This window comes from Lepidochelys kempii, chromosome 1 (genome assembly GCF_965140285.1).
Source record: "Lepidochelys kempii isolate rLepKem1 chromosome 1, rLepKem1.hap1, whole genome shotgun sequence".
Lineage (NCBI taxonomy): Eukaryota > Metazoa > Chordata > Testudines > Cheloniidae > Lepidochelys > Lepidochelys kempii.
Window position 1 is genome coordinate 349,315,104 of NC_136380.1, and position 13,813 is coordinate 349,328,916.

At 45.8% G+C, this 13,813-nt stretch overlaps 1 protein-coding gene across 2 annotated transcripts in view; it reads right to left on the reverse strand.

The window, feature by feature from the left end:
- Window positions 1–5,492, reverse strand: part of CALU (calumenin) — a 34,834-nt gene extending 29,342 nt beyond the window's left edge. For both annotated transcript variants that reach the window (XM_073328964.1, XM_073328963.1), the window contains exon 1: window positions 5,390–5,492. The gene's annotated coding sequence lies outside the window, so the exon portion shown is untranslated. The remainder of the gene's footprint in view (window positions 1–5,389) is intronic.
- Between the last annotated feature and the right edge of the window lie 8,321 nt (window positions 5,493–13,813).

Here is a 13,813-nt window from a genome sequence, read left to right on the forward strand (position 1 = left end):
AAGACGATCAAACATGGAAATTATAAGTGGGTAGGCAGGTGGCCAGTCAGTGATTTATCTTTTGTTCACCGATTGTTTAAAAAAAAACAAACAAAAAAAAAACTTAAGTACTGTCACCCTGAATGCTGGAACATTTGGAAGGAGGGAGGGGAACATGATCTGGAAACCCCCAAGAATGTCAGGAGTTCTCAGCTGCCTTCTGCAACAGAAACATGTATCACCATAAAACTAGGATTCCTCAGCTCCATAAAGCATTCAGGCAGTCTGCCATCTTAACTGTGCATGAACATATCTACTCTGAAGAGAGAGAACACCCAGCAAACCTGATTTGCCACAGAGACTCCCATGCAACTGTTCTATTTGATTTAATTTAATTTTGTTCATTATTTCAAGTTTTGATATTCTAATCAAGGAACATAACTGTACTACTTTAAACAAAAAGTTCTGCCTCTAAAGATCTCAAAATGCTTTACAGACACTAATTCAGGTCTCACAACACTGCTCCAGCCATAGACATTATGGTTATGAAAATTATTAGTACTTATATACTGCTTTACATTTTCAAAACTCTTACAAACACAAGAAATGTGATAGCAGATGCTTCAGGGAAAAATTTAAATATTCTATAATGAAATTGAAAATGTCCAGAACCACCACCTGGTAAAGGAAATTTTTTGCCAACCTCAGGAAGTTAGCAGTTGGCTTAATTCCTGAAGCATAAGGGTTTATATCTTTTATTAATATTAATTATAATATCCATAATTTTATTAAAGTTTCTAATCCTACTAAGCTGTTGACCTCAGTATCTTGTTGTTCAGTTCATTCCATCACATTAAAAAGATTTAAATGTGTTGCTTTTTGTTTGCTGTATGTCCCTGTGTTCTTGTATTATGAGAAAGATTAAGCAGGAACAGGCAAATGACTTTCTCTATGCTATGTCATTTTTATATTTCTCTATTTTGTGCCAAGATTTTTTCTACTTTTTAAATTAAACTGTCCTAACCTTTTTAATTGTTCCTCATGTACAACTCTTTCCATGCATCTAGTCAATTTTATAGACCTTCTCTGAACCCTACAAGCTGGGATGACCAGAATTTAACACAGTATTCAGGTGGAGAGTAAACATCATATTAAGGAGTACTTGTGGCACCTTAGAGACTAACAAATTTAGTTGAGCATAAGCTTTCGTGAGCTACAGCTCACTTCATCGGTGAATGCATCCGACGAAGTGAGCTGTAGCTCACGAAAGCTTATGCTCAACTAAATTTGTTAGTCTCTAAGGTGCCACAAGTACTCCTCTTCTTTTTGCGAATACAGACTAACACGGCTGCTACTCTATAATCCCATCATATTAAGGTGTCTCCATATTACAATTATGGTTTGAAACCAGTTTGTAATGCTTTCATATAACCCTGTTACAATGACAGAGACAGAATTGTGTCCACTGAAGTTTTTCTGCCTTAGAGATGCCTGAATCATCTATGAACCCACTCGTCAGATGCGGCCTACCCTATACTAATCAACATTTTCTGGGAAAACTCAGAGCACTCTAATGACATGCACACAGAACATTTCAAGTAGATAATACTTCCAGCTCTGTGTGTTAGCACATACCAGAGTGTAAAGGGAAACCTGCAAAACCAAACACTTTTAAGGGGGTCCTATCCACACCAGAAAAAAGAAGAAGAAAAAAACAGGTGTGCAAGACTGGTTACAGGAAGACAACCATGTGTCAGACTAGTCTTCTGGTAGGGATGATGCTGTTAGATGCCACAATTGCAGAGTTTCATGCATGCTGTATGTAGACACAAACGACACTCTGAAGCAGTTTGTTGGTTCTAACCTGTAAAGTTGTAGCATGGTCAGGACCGTAATCATTTCAGGGTGGATAAAAATAACTGATTTAAAAAAAAATTAGGATTTTTCCTCAAAAAGCATTTTATGAAAAAAAATCCGATTTAAATAAAAAAAATCTATCTAAAGATAGTTTTAATTAAGATACATTATAGCTCAAAGATATCTCATCATGGAATAGGGATTATAAATTCTAGTTCTATAGTATGAGACAATATATTCATGTCATGTTTAAGAAAAGTTTTGTAAATGAGTTCCAATAGTTCATGGATTAGGGACCCAATCTTATGGGGTTCCACAGGCTTCTGTATAGATTATTTAGGTTAATCTTTCTATCTACCCAGTGCTCAGTCTAGAAGATACCATCAGAGATGCTGAGTTTTGCAGTTCTCAAACTGTGGATTTGTGTCTCCAGAAGTAACATGCTTGTTAACAGCAAAAATGTTTTAAAATAAATAATATATAGAGGTGAGAAATAACAGACCTCAACTATATTGTACCTCTGCAAATTTGTGTACACAGAGTCCATCCCTTACCTCTCTCTAAAAGTGCAAAGTTTCAAAAGGTTCAATGAATAGAAGATTGTTGGGAGCCAAATAGATCTGGACAAGGGGAAGAAGTCTGGAGATAAATGTGAGAAGCGAGGGACATATGCTTGTTTTGTTTAAAATATTATATGTTTGTTGTTGAAGAAAAAATTCAAGAATACTTCACATTGTTGTTTTAGTTAAAAAAAATATTTAAATGTCTGTCTGGTGATGTTCTCCTCCTAATACAGCCTGGCAAGAAAATCCTCCAAATATTAATGATTAACCTGTTGAATTGAAGATAGTGCACCTCCCAATGGCTTCATGAATATCTGCTTCAATTACCTTTGGTAAATGAAATAACCAATCATTCATTTTCTGATATAGCTGTAAAACTAAATCTGAAAGGTTTTCCAAATAAATCACTGTTTAAAAATGTATAGTGTGTCCCTTCTAAAAATGAAACCTACATCTATTTCTGAGTTGTGAAGAATATGTATTAAGGTTATAACAACCAACAAGAATGCACTTTTATGTAGAAAACCATGATTAAATCATGATTTATATCAATTTGATTTAAATAAAATCCACCCTGAATCATTTTAATCATTTCCACCCTATCCAAACATTAGACTCCTCTGACACAATCTCATACCCACTATCAGAGATTTTGTTCCAATGCAAACAAGAGAAAAATCTTTAGCTAAAGTTATTATTAAAGAGAATGTTTTCCGCAAGTCAACAGTTCTGTCTACAGAATATGACAAAACTTTTGCAACATCTAAAGACCCTCTAAATTATGTTACAATCAATAGGAAAAGCAAGCCATCATTCACCTCACTGATGTAAGTTTTTTCCACTAAGTCACAATAAGCAAGCCATGAACTAACAATATGTTTATAATCAACACTAGCCCACTCTCTGTTAAGCTACCTGCATAAATGGGTACTGGGGTTCATCGTGGGTACTAGGAAGTGGTAATTAATGGCTTGAAGTTGAGAGACCTCTACTTGCAACAATAGGAGCTCATAGCAATCTTAACTTGTTTAAGATCTGAATGCTGATCTTCATGTTATTCCTTTCTTGCAAATAAGTATCTGCAGCAAGAGGTCACTCACAACAGTGCAACACCTGAATGGCTCTTTAGCACCTAGCACAAGGGAGTCCTGGTCTATGACTAGAACTCCGAGGTGCTACAATAATACATTAAAAAAAAATCTCTTCCAGCACACAGAAAAAACATGGACAACACAGCTCAACAAATCTTGAAATTATGCTCAAGTTTGTCTTTTAATAATATTAACATGGATTCCATGAACCAGCCCGTGGCCTAAAGATATGTCTTGTCACACAAACACCAGATCTTCACTCATGATCCTGGTTGAAAATCAGGAGGTGCAGTACATACTCACCTGGTGGCGGAGAGAGGGAATAGTTGACATTGCTCACACAACCGCTCTAGTCAAATACAAAGAAATATTTACTGGCTTTGAAGTTTTTCCATTTCAAAATCTGGTGGTTACAGCAAAGGTCACTGCTGCATAGGGTGGACAAGGGGAAAAGAATGCAGCAACCCTCAGCACGAGGCATGGAGAAATAGCTGTAGTATCCAACTGCACTGTTTTCATAGAGATGACTATTTTAGAGAGATTGTTTCACATACCCCCATGTAGCTAATATGTCAATTCACATATCCTCTGGGACAAAGTATAATGGAAATGCAAAATTACTTATTTCAGGGCATTTATACAGGTCTTTTATCATCTGGGTATCTAAACTCTACTTAGTTTTATTATCCATCAATATGAGTAATGGTGAGAAACAGTACAGCAATTTACCGTGGGTGAATAAAAAATTCATTCACCCGCACAGCTGACATTTCAACAACTTGAAACCTTATTTGGCTCTTCTGTTAACATTCAGTGAACAAGACAACAGACATGCTGTTTTTTATTAAATAAAAAATTCAATTTTGAAGTGGCGCATCTCCTCTCAATTTCTCAAAGGGTGATGCAATAAATCAGCACAAATGACCATCCAGTGAGCCACATGCCATTCCAGATACACGTACAGGGTCACATCCTAGGTCTAAAGAGCTTTTTTAAGTAGTGACAGACTTCAGGCCCTTATAAGTCATACAAGCAGCCACAGGTAAGCTCCTTGTGGGCAGGGCTAGTCTTGAGGCTGGCCCTAAATCTCTGACGGTCCGAAGCTGGGCCTGGACAACAGGGGATGATCACTCAATAATTGCCCTGTTCGGTTCACTCTCTCTGAAGCACCTGGCACCATCTGTTGGAAGACAGGATACTGGACTAGCTAGACCGCCGATCTGTCCCACTATGGTATGGCCGCTCTTGTAGTCTCCATGCGGCGCTCAGTGCCGAACACACGAATGAGGCTTTGTCAATAAGGAAGGCTCTTGGTGAGTTAAGTCTCACGCTTTCAGGGCCCTTAAAGTCCCCTCCCCCCAACTGTGGCCTCTGGAGCAGCTACACAAACACCAGGGTTGGTTCTGCAGCCACCAGCCGCTGCACCCCGCGTCCCTTCCCTGGCCTGCCCCACTGACCCTGCCCCCAAGCCAGGCTGGGGCGCTTGCACGAGGGCGGGCGCGCGCCACGCCCTCGGGCGCTGCACGAGCGCCCCCCCCCGCCGCGTCGAGGAGGGGGGGCGCCGCGGGCGGGCTTGGGGCGACCCACCCCAGTCCCAGGCGGGGGCGAGGAACAAAGGCGCACCCCCCCCGCACACACACACACACTCACACACACACTTCCAGCCGCAGAACGTCACGGCCAAGCCGCCGCTCCCCGCGTGAGCCCCGGGCCAGAGCGCGCCCCCAGGCGGGCCCCAGGCTCCCCTCCCCCGCGGGGGCGCCGCCCGGCCCTGAGCACCGGGCCCCCAGGCCGGGGAGGGCCCGCAGCGCGCGGGGGCCCGGCCCAGGGCTGTCACCTCCCTTCCCGGGTGACAGGCCCCAGCGCCAGCGGGTGGCGGAGGCCGACACCCCCGGTTACCTTCTTCCCGCCAGGAGACCCTCCGGCTTCGCTCTCCCTCAGCTCGCCACCCGCCGCGCGGACCGGAAACCGCGGCGCCCGCCCCGCCCTCGGCGCCCGCCCGGCCACCCAATCAGGAATCGCCCCCGCCTCCCTCGCCGCCACGCGCGGGGCTCGGATTGGGCGCCCCGTCGGCTTTCCTCCCGCCGCGCGGCGGCGCCGGAGGGCTGCGGCGACTCGGCCTGGATTGGCTGGAAAGCGCCACGTCCTCAGGCGCGCGCCGGCTCGCGGGTCCGCCCACTTCGGGGCTTCCCTCGTCCCTCCGCCCGCGCGCCGGCGTCCGGGGGGTGGGTAGGTGGGTGCGTGCGGTCTCTTCTCTGCGCAAGCGTCGACGCTGAAGCTGAGGCTTGGGATTGCCACGAGCGCAGAGGAATGAGGGGGGCGCGAGGGCAGGGAGTGACCGTTAGAAAGGGCGGGAAAAGAAGGCTATGGCCGTTGGCGGAGGGGGAGGGGCGATCCCGGCACTGGGAGGCGAGGCAGCCCTGGGCTCTCACGACCTTTTCCATGGGGTTGGCGGGCTACTCCCGTCACGGGTCCTGCCTGGTCTTGTGAAGGAGAGCTTCGGAGTGGAGGCGGAGTAGCAGCCGGGTTAGGCTGTATCCGCAGGAAGACCGAGGCGTCCTTGTGGCACCTCAGAGGCTGACACATTTATCTGAACATAAGCTTCCCTCAGCTACAGCTCACTTCTTGGGACGCATGCAGTGGAAAATACGGGGGGGGGGGGTTATATACACAGAGAACATGAAACAATGGGCATTACCAGACAGACTGTCACGAGCGTGATCAGGACCGGTGAGCTATTACCAGCAGGAGAGCGTTGTTCTAAGTCAGCCATAAAAATGTTGGCATACTGTGGGGCCATGCGGGTTCCCATGGCAGTGCCGCTGATCTGAAGGTATACATTGTCCCCAAGTGTGGAATAGTTATGGCTGAGGACAAAGTCACAAAGGTCAGCCATCAGGTTTGCCGTGACATTATCGGGGATAGTGTTCCTGACGGCTGGTAGTCCATCTTTGTGGGGAATGTTGGTGTAGAGGGCTTCTACATCCATAGTGGCCGGGAGGGTGTTTTCAGGAAGATCACTGATGGATTGTATTTCAGAGTAACAGTCGTGTTAGTCTGTATTCGCAAAAAGAAAAGGAGGACTTGTGGCACCTTAGAGACGAACCAATTTATTTGAGCATGAGCTTTCGTGAGCTACAGCTCACTTCATCGGATGCATGCCGTGGAAACTGCAGCAGACTTTATTTATACACAGAGAATATGAAACAATACCTCCTCCCACCCCACTGTCCTGCTGGTAATAGCTTATCTAAAGTGATCATCAGGTGGGCCATTTCCAGCACAAATCCAGGTTTTATGGATTGTAGTTTCCTCAGGAAGTCAGTGGTGCCTCGAAGGTAGCTGGGAGTGCTGGTAGCGTAGGGCCTGAGGAGGGAGTCTACATAGCCAGACAATCTTGCTATCAGGGTGCCAATGCCTGAGATGATGGGGTGTCCAGGATTTCCACATTTATGGATCTTGGGTAGCAGATACAATAGCCCTAATCGGGGTTCCAGGGGTGTGTCTGTCCGGATTTGTTCTTGTGCTTTTTCAGGGAGGTTCTTGAGCACATGGTGTAGTTTCTTTTGGTAACCCTCAGTGGAATCAGAGGGTAATGGCTTGTAGAAAGTGGTGTAGGAGAGCTGCCTAGTAGCTGCCACCCAAGAAAAACACTAACCCAGGAACCTATCCTTGCAACAAAGCCCGCTGCCAACTGGGTCCACATATCTATTCAGGGGACACCATCATAGGGCCTAATCACATCAGCCACACTATCAGAGGCTCATTCACCTGCACATCTACCAATGTGATATATGCCATCATGTGCCAGCAATTCCCCTCTGCCACGTACATTGGTCAAACCGGACAGTCTCTACGTAAAAGAATAAATAGACACAAATCAAACGTCAAGAATTATAACATTAAAAAAAACCAAAAAAAAAGGAGTACTTGTGGCACCTTAGAGACTAACCAATTTATTTGAGCATAAGCTTTTGTGAGCTACAGCTCACTTCATCGGATGCATACCGTGGAAAATACAGAAGATGTTTGTTTTTATACACAGGGTTTAACAAGAACATCTGAGGAAAGGGGGGGAGGGGGGCTAGGAAAACAAGGGGAAATAGGTTACCTTGCATAATGACTTAGCCACTCCCAGTCTCTATTCAAGCCTAAGTTAATTGTATCCAATTTGCAAATGAATTCCAATTCAGCTCTCTCACTTTACATAAGCTATTCTATTATCAACAGGAGAGTGGGTTTGTTTGGGGGGGGTGGGGGGGGTAAGAAAACCTGGATTTCTGCTGGAAATGGCCCACCTTGATTATCATACACATTGTAAGGAGAGTGATCACTTTACATAAGCTATTACCAGCAGGAGAATGGTGTGGGGGGAGAGAAAACCTTTTGTAGTGATAAACACCCATTTTTTCATGATTTGTGTGTATAAAAACAAACATCTTCTGTATTTTCCACAGTATGCATCCGATGAAGTGAGCTGTAGCTCACGAAAGCTTATGCTCAAATAAATTGGTTAGTCTCTAAAGTGCCACAAGTACTCCTTTTCTTAGGAGTGGAGTTGGAGGAAATGCATACACCAGTGGTGCCTCCCATTTTATGAGGAGAGCCTCACCTTGGGAGTGGTGCCCCAGTGCTGCTCTGGGGCAATATTATGGGCACTTGGCATCCTGAGCTGTTGCAAATAGATCTATGGTGGGGAACCCCCATAGTTTGAATATGGATTTGAGAATTCCAGGATCCATCTCCCACTTGTGTGTTTGTGAGAAATCCCTGCTTAGTGGAGCCACTGTTGTATTCTGACATCCCGGCAGCTAGGATGCTGAGAGCTCTGTGTTGCTGGTGATGCACTTATGATCGCACTCCCCCTTGACGGTTTATATAAAACATGTGTGCTATATTGTCCGCAAGGATCTTGATAGGTTTCAGAGTAACAGCCGTGTTAATCTGTATTCGCAAAAAGAAAAGGAGGACTTGTGGCACCTTAGAGACTAACCAATTTATTAGAGCATAAGCTTTCGTGAGCTACAGCTCACTTCCTCAGATGCATATCGTGGAAACTGCAGCAGGCTTTATATATACACAGAGAATATGAAACAATACCTATTCCCACCCCACTGTCCTGCTGGTAATAGCTTATCTAAAGTGATTTCCAGCACAAATCCAGGTTTTCTCACCCTCCACCCCCCCACGCAAATTCACTCTCCTGCTGGTGATAGCCCATCCAAAGTGACAACTCTTTACACAATGTGCATGACAATCAAGCTGGGCTATTTCCTGCATAAATCCAGGTTCTCACATCCCCCCCACCCCCATACACACACAAACTCACTCTCCTGCTGGTAATAGCTCATCCAAACTGACCACTCTTCAAGTTAAAATCCAAGTTAAACCAGAACATCTGGGGGGGGGGGGGGTCTTGATGGCATTGTTCTTGATTAAAGGGAGAAAGTGCTCGCATACATTTCAGACTGCCCTTAGCTCCAATAAGTTTATGTGCAGGTTGGACTCTGCTGGGGATCAGTGGCCTTGGATCATATTGTTGCATAGATGTTCCCCCCCCTCCACCTATTAGGGAAGCATTTGTTGTGGTGGCAGTTCTTTGTTGGAAAGGGACTCCTGAGCAGATGTTCTTTGGTTGTGTCCACCATGTTAGCGAGTCTTTTACACCTGTGTGGCATTGAGGAGTGTCTGTTGAGAGAGTGACTGTGCGGTATATACACTGTTCGAAGCCAGGCCTGCAAGCATCTCCTGTGGAGTCAGGCATGTTTTACAACAAACGTTGTTGATGTATGCCCCAAGAGTTGTAAGCATGTTCTGGCGGATGTTTGGGGGCTGTCCATCACCTTTGAAATTAGGTTGACTAGAGTGAGAAAGTGTTGTTGAAGTAATATGGATGCTGTTGCTGTGAGACAATTGAGGTAGGCTCCTATGAATTCCAGCTTTTGGACAGGAGCTAGTGTGGACTTTTGTACATTTATTGGCAACCCTAGATCCGTGAACAGGGTTATTGTGTTCTGCATGAAGTTTATTGCTTCTTGCAGTCATCTAAGTATGGAAATATCACTCCTCCTTATCTGCAGAGGTGAGCTGCAATGACAGCAAGATCTTTGGAAAAACCCTTGCAGTAGTGGAAAGGCCAAAGGGTAGTACTCTGTATTGGAAATGCTCTTTCCCTAGGGTGAATCTCAGGACTCTTCTGTGTGATGGGTGGATGGTGATATGAAAATAAGTGTCCTGAAGGTCGAGGGCTGAGAGCCAATCTCCTTTCTCTAATGCCAAAATCATTGTGGTTAGTTACCATTTTGAAATGTTGTGTTTTTACAAATTTGTTGAGTTTTCCTAAATCCAGGATGGGTCTCCACCTGCCAGTCTTTTTCTTAGTTAGAAAGTAATGTGAATAAAAACCTCTCCCCCAGTGTTGTAATGGTACGGGTTCCATGGCACCTAATTGTACGAGGTGATTTATTTCCTCTTTTAACAGATGCTCATGAGAGGGGTCCCTGAAGAGGGACGGGGAAGGGTGGGTGGGATAGAAATAAAGGGGATGGAGTAGCCCTTCTGGATAATCTCTGAACTCATTTGTCTGTCTTGATGGTGTTCCAGACTGAGTAGCATCGTGACAGATGGTCTCCAAATGGGTAGACTGTTTCTGGTTCTGGAGTCAGAGTTTGCAGGTTTCGTTGCCTTACACCACACCTGCAAAATGATTGTTTAGAGGTGGATTGTTGAGATGTTGAAGGCTGATCATGGGTCTGCTGTCTGTTCTGTTTTTGTTTATGCTGTTGGTCATATTGTCTTTATGCCATACTCTCAGCCACAGACCCAGAATCTCTGATTGGAAAACCTGTTCTGTTTCTTTTTGTTTGCAGATATGTAAATGCTAAGGGTTTTTAAGATTGCCCAGGAGTCTTTTAGGGGTGTCATGAAACATTGGTTTCTGCCCCTCGAAGGGTAACTCCTCGACTGTTGCCTGGACCTCCTTTGGAAATTCAGAGAGGTGGAGCCACGATGCACCGCACATGACCACGGATGTCGTGATGGATCATGCTGCTGTGTCTGCAGAGTCAAGGGAGGCCTGGAGGGCCATCCTGGCACTGAGAGACCCTTCAGAAATGTTTGTCTTGTACTGTTTTTTTGTCATCTGGTACATTTTCAATAAAAGTTGACATTTTGACATACATTGTATGTATATTTGACCAGCAGGGCAGCATATTTGGCTATGTGAAACTTCAATGTAGCTGAGGAATAAGCTTTCTGCCCAGAATGGTCTAGCCTTTTCCAGTTCTTATTATATTGGGTCTTTGATGGATTGGACCCCCCTTTTTGGGGGTCACCAAATGTGCTGGGGTCCCAGTGAGCCTGCCTGTCTCACCAGCCTGGGTTTCCCTCACTCTGAGCTGCTGTGACCAGCTCTCAAGCCCCTTTCCAGCACACACACAGGTAGGGACCCAGCTATTGAATCACACAGAGCCTGCAATCAGCTCTCTGTGGGAGGACTCAGCTAAGGGATTGCCCAGCACTCACATGCTCACCTCCTTTGTGGTGTAAACCCAAAATAATATTGTCTTGCACTGTATAGCGAGATCTGCACAGCGCAAGCTCATAAAAATCACCCATCCCTCAATGTGGAGGGAGTTATGCACAGCTTTTTGTGCCCCCTACCCCTAGTAATGAGTTGCACAAACTCTGTTTTGGTATAAGCTTATTTCTTGTTTATTAACTACAAAAGATAAATTTTAAGTGACAATAAGGGACAGCAACCAGAACAAAGCAGATTACCTTAGTAAATACACAAAAACCGCAAACTGAGCTTAACACATTAGATGGGTAGGATATAAATTAGCAAATTTTCACTCTGAGTGATAAACAGTCTGGCAGATTCTTAAGGCTCAAGTTGCCTTAGCTTTCCTAGGTTTTCATACACAGGCTAAAGATCCTTCTAGCCTGGGACCACCACTTCCCCTTCCCACAGTCCAGTCTTTGTTTCTCAGGTGTTTCCAGGTGTGTTGTTGTAGGGAGAGTGCGGTCCCCCATAATCTCATTTTCCCCCCACTTGCTGGAAAGCTCTTTTGCTGTGACTGGGGTCAAACAGTTCCCACTGTGTAGTGCTATCTCTGAGAGGTTTCTATTGTACACAGTTCCCAGAGTAATCCTTATGCTTGTGTGCATTTCCTCAATAAGCCATTAACGTTGTTTGGCCTTTTTACGGTCGTACCTGAAAGGCTGCTTGTGGGTGTTTTCAACCTTAGGACATGTTTCGGCAACACATACATAGCCAAACTTCATAACTTCACATAGGACGATAGACAGTAATATTTCATTGGACTATATGGGGTAGCAGATCAAGACTTTTAGATTGACATCTCACAAGGCATACTTTGTATAAGACATATCTTAATGACATGACAGTGGTGAATATTGGGATGTCAGGGTGTCACAGGGGCGTTCAGGACTAGTGGTGTTTCTCCCTTTGATTGACTGTGTCTACCACTAAGGAGTTTGGTGGGGATGTCTGAATAAAAATATTTTTTGTCACACCTCTTACACAAGGGTGGTGCAGTAGCTGGAGTCTGCCAGATGATTTTTGCAGGCTCCATAATCGCATCATTTATCAGCAGGACTATCTTTGCTGATGGGGATGCCTGGAGTATGTCCATGAACTAATGTTGGAATTCTGGTAGCTGTGCCACAGAAATGTCTAGGGACTCAGCAGCCCTTCTGAAGAGGTCCTGAAAGGATTTGAAATCATCCCCATAATAGGGGGCGGTGGCATTATGGTTTCATCTGGGGATGAAGATGAGATGTGAGTAGGCGGCGAAGTGTCATGCTTGGCTGCATCCTCAGGTTCCTCAGTGTCTTCCTCTTGTGTTTCTGAGGGTGCTGGGACAGTTGGTTAAGGGGACTGAGCTGTTCTGAACCTATACAGGCTAGGGGGCCTATGGTTTTGGGCCTTGTACATTGCCCATGGATCCCAGCATGACCAGTTAGGTGGGAATGGTGGAGGGGGGGGGGCAGTGCCCATACCATCCTATTATATCCTCAGGTGGTGGGTGCTGAGATGGTCCTGGCTTGGGTGGGGAGTGGTGAGGAGTGTACATTGCTGCATCATCCTCTCTCATCACTGGAGAGAGAGTAGGGGCTGATCCGCAGGGAGTAGGTCAGCTGGCTTGTTAACGATCTGGATGTGGTGCCCTCTGGGCCAAGTAGAGGAGATTCTGGTGTTGAAGCCACCTTCATGCCTCATAAATTGCTATGGTACCATAAGGCTTGGTGCCAGAGATGGCATGGTGGATGGCCCGGGAGCATGAGTTAAACTTCCAGTGCCGAGCATTTATGGCTGTGTGGCACAAGTACAGCAGGTGGCGCCATTGTACCACTTGGTGCCGAGATCTTTGGCTCTGTGGGTGCTGAGTTGGCAGTTTTCACTTTAGTGTGTGAACTGCCATTACAGCTTGCCTGCTTCAGCTGTAATGCTTCAGGGTCTTCAGCTTGTCGGGAGCCCTCGGTGCCGGACGTTCCCGATGCCTCATGGTCTGGTGCTCTTGGTGCCGGGGCAGATTTTTCAGTAGGAGATTGCTTTCTTTTGGATGACTCCTGGTGCGGGGATGTCTGCAACCACTTTTTTGTAGCCTTGGAACAGGCTCCTTGGCGGCTGTTGTTGGAGCAAAGTCCCTGTCAGAGGCTGCAGCTGGCAACCGTTGGCCGGGGGTGACCTGGACTTGGGGTCGGAGGCTGGCCTCAGGGATTTCTCCATTCTAAAAATCATAGAATATCAGGGTTGGAAGGGACCTCAGGAGGTCATCTAGTCCAACCCCCTGCTCAAAGCAGGGCCAACCCCCAAATAAATCATCCCAGCCAGGGCTTTGTCAAGCCTGACCTTAAAAACCTCTAAGGAAGGAGATTCTACCACCTCCCTAGGTAACGCATTCCAGTGTTTCACCACCCTCCTAGTGAAAAATATTTTCCTAACAGCCAACCTAAACCTCCCCCACTGCAACTTGAGACCATTACTCCTTGTCCTGTCCTCTTCTACCACTGAGAATAGTCTAGAACCATCCTCTTTGGAACCACCTCTCAGGTAGTTGAAAGCAGCTATCAAATCCCCCCTCATTCTTCTCTTCTGCAGACTAAACAATCCCAGTTCCCTCAGCCTCTCCCCATAAGTCATGTGTTCCAGACCCCTAATCATTTTTGTTGCCCTTCGCTGGACTCTCTCCAATTTATCCACATCCTTCTTGTCGTACGGGGCCCAAAACTGGACACAGTCCTCCAGATGAGGCCTCACCAATGTCGAATAGAGGGGAACAATCACGTCCCTCGATC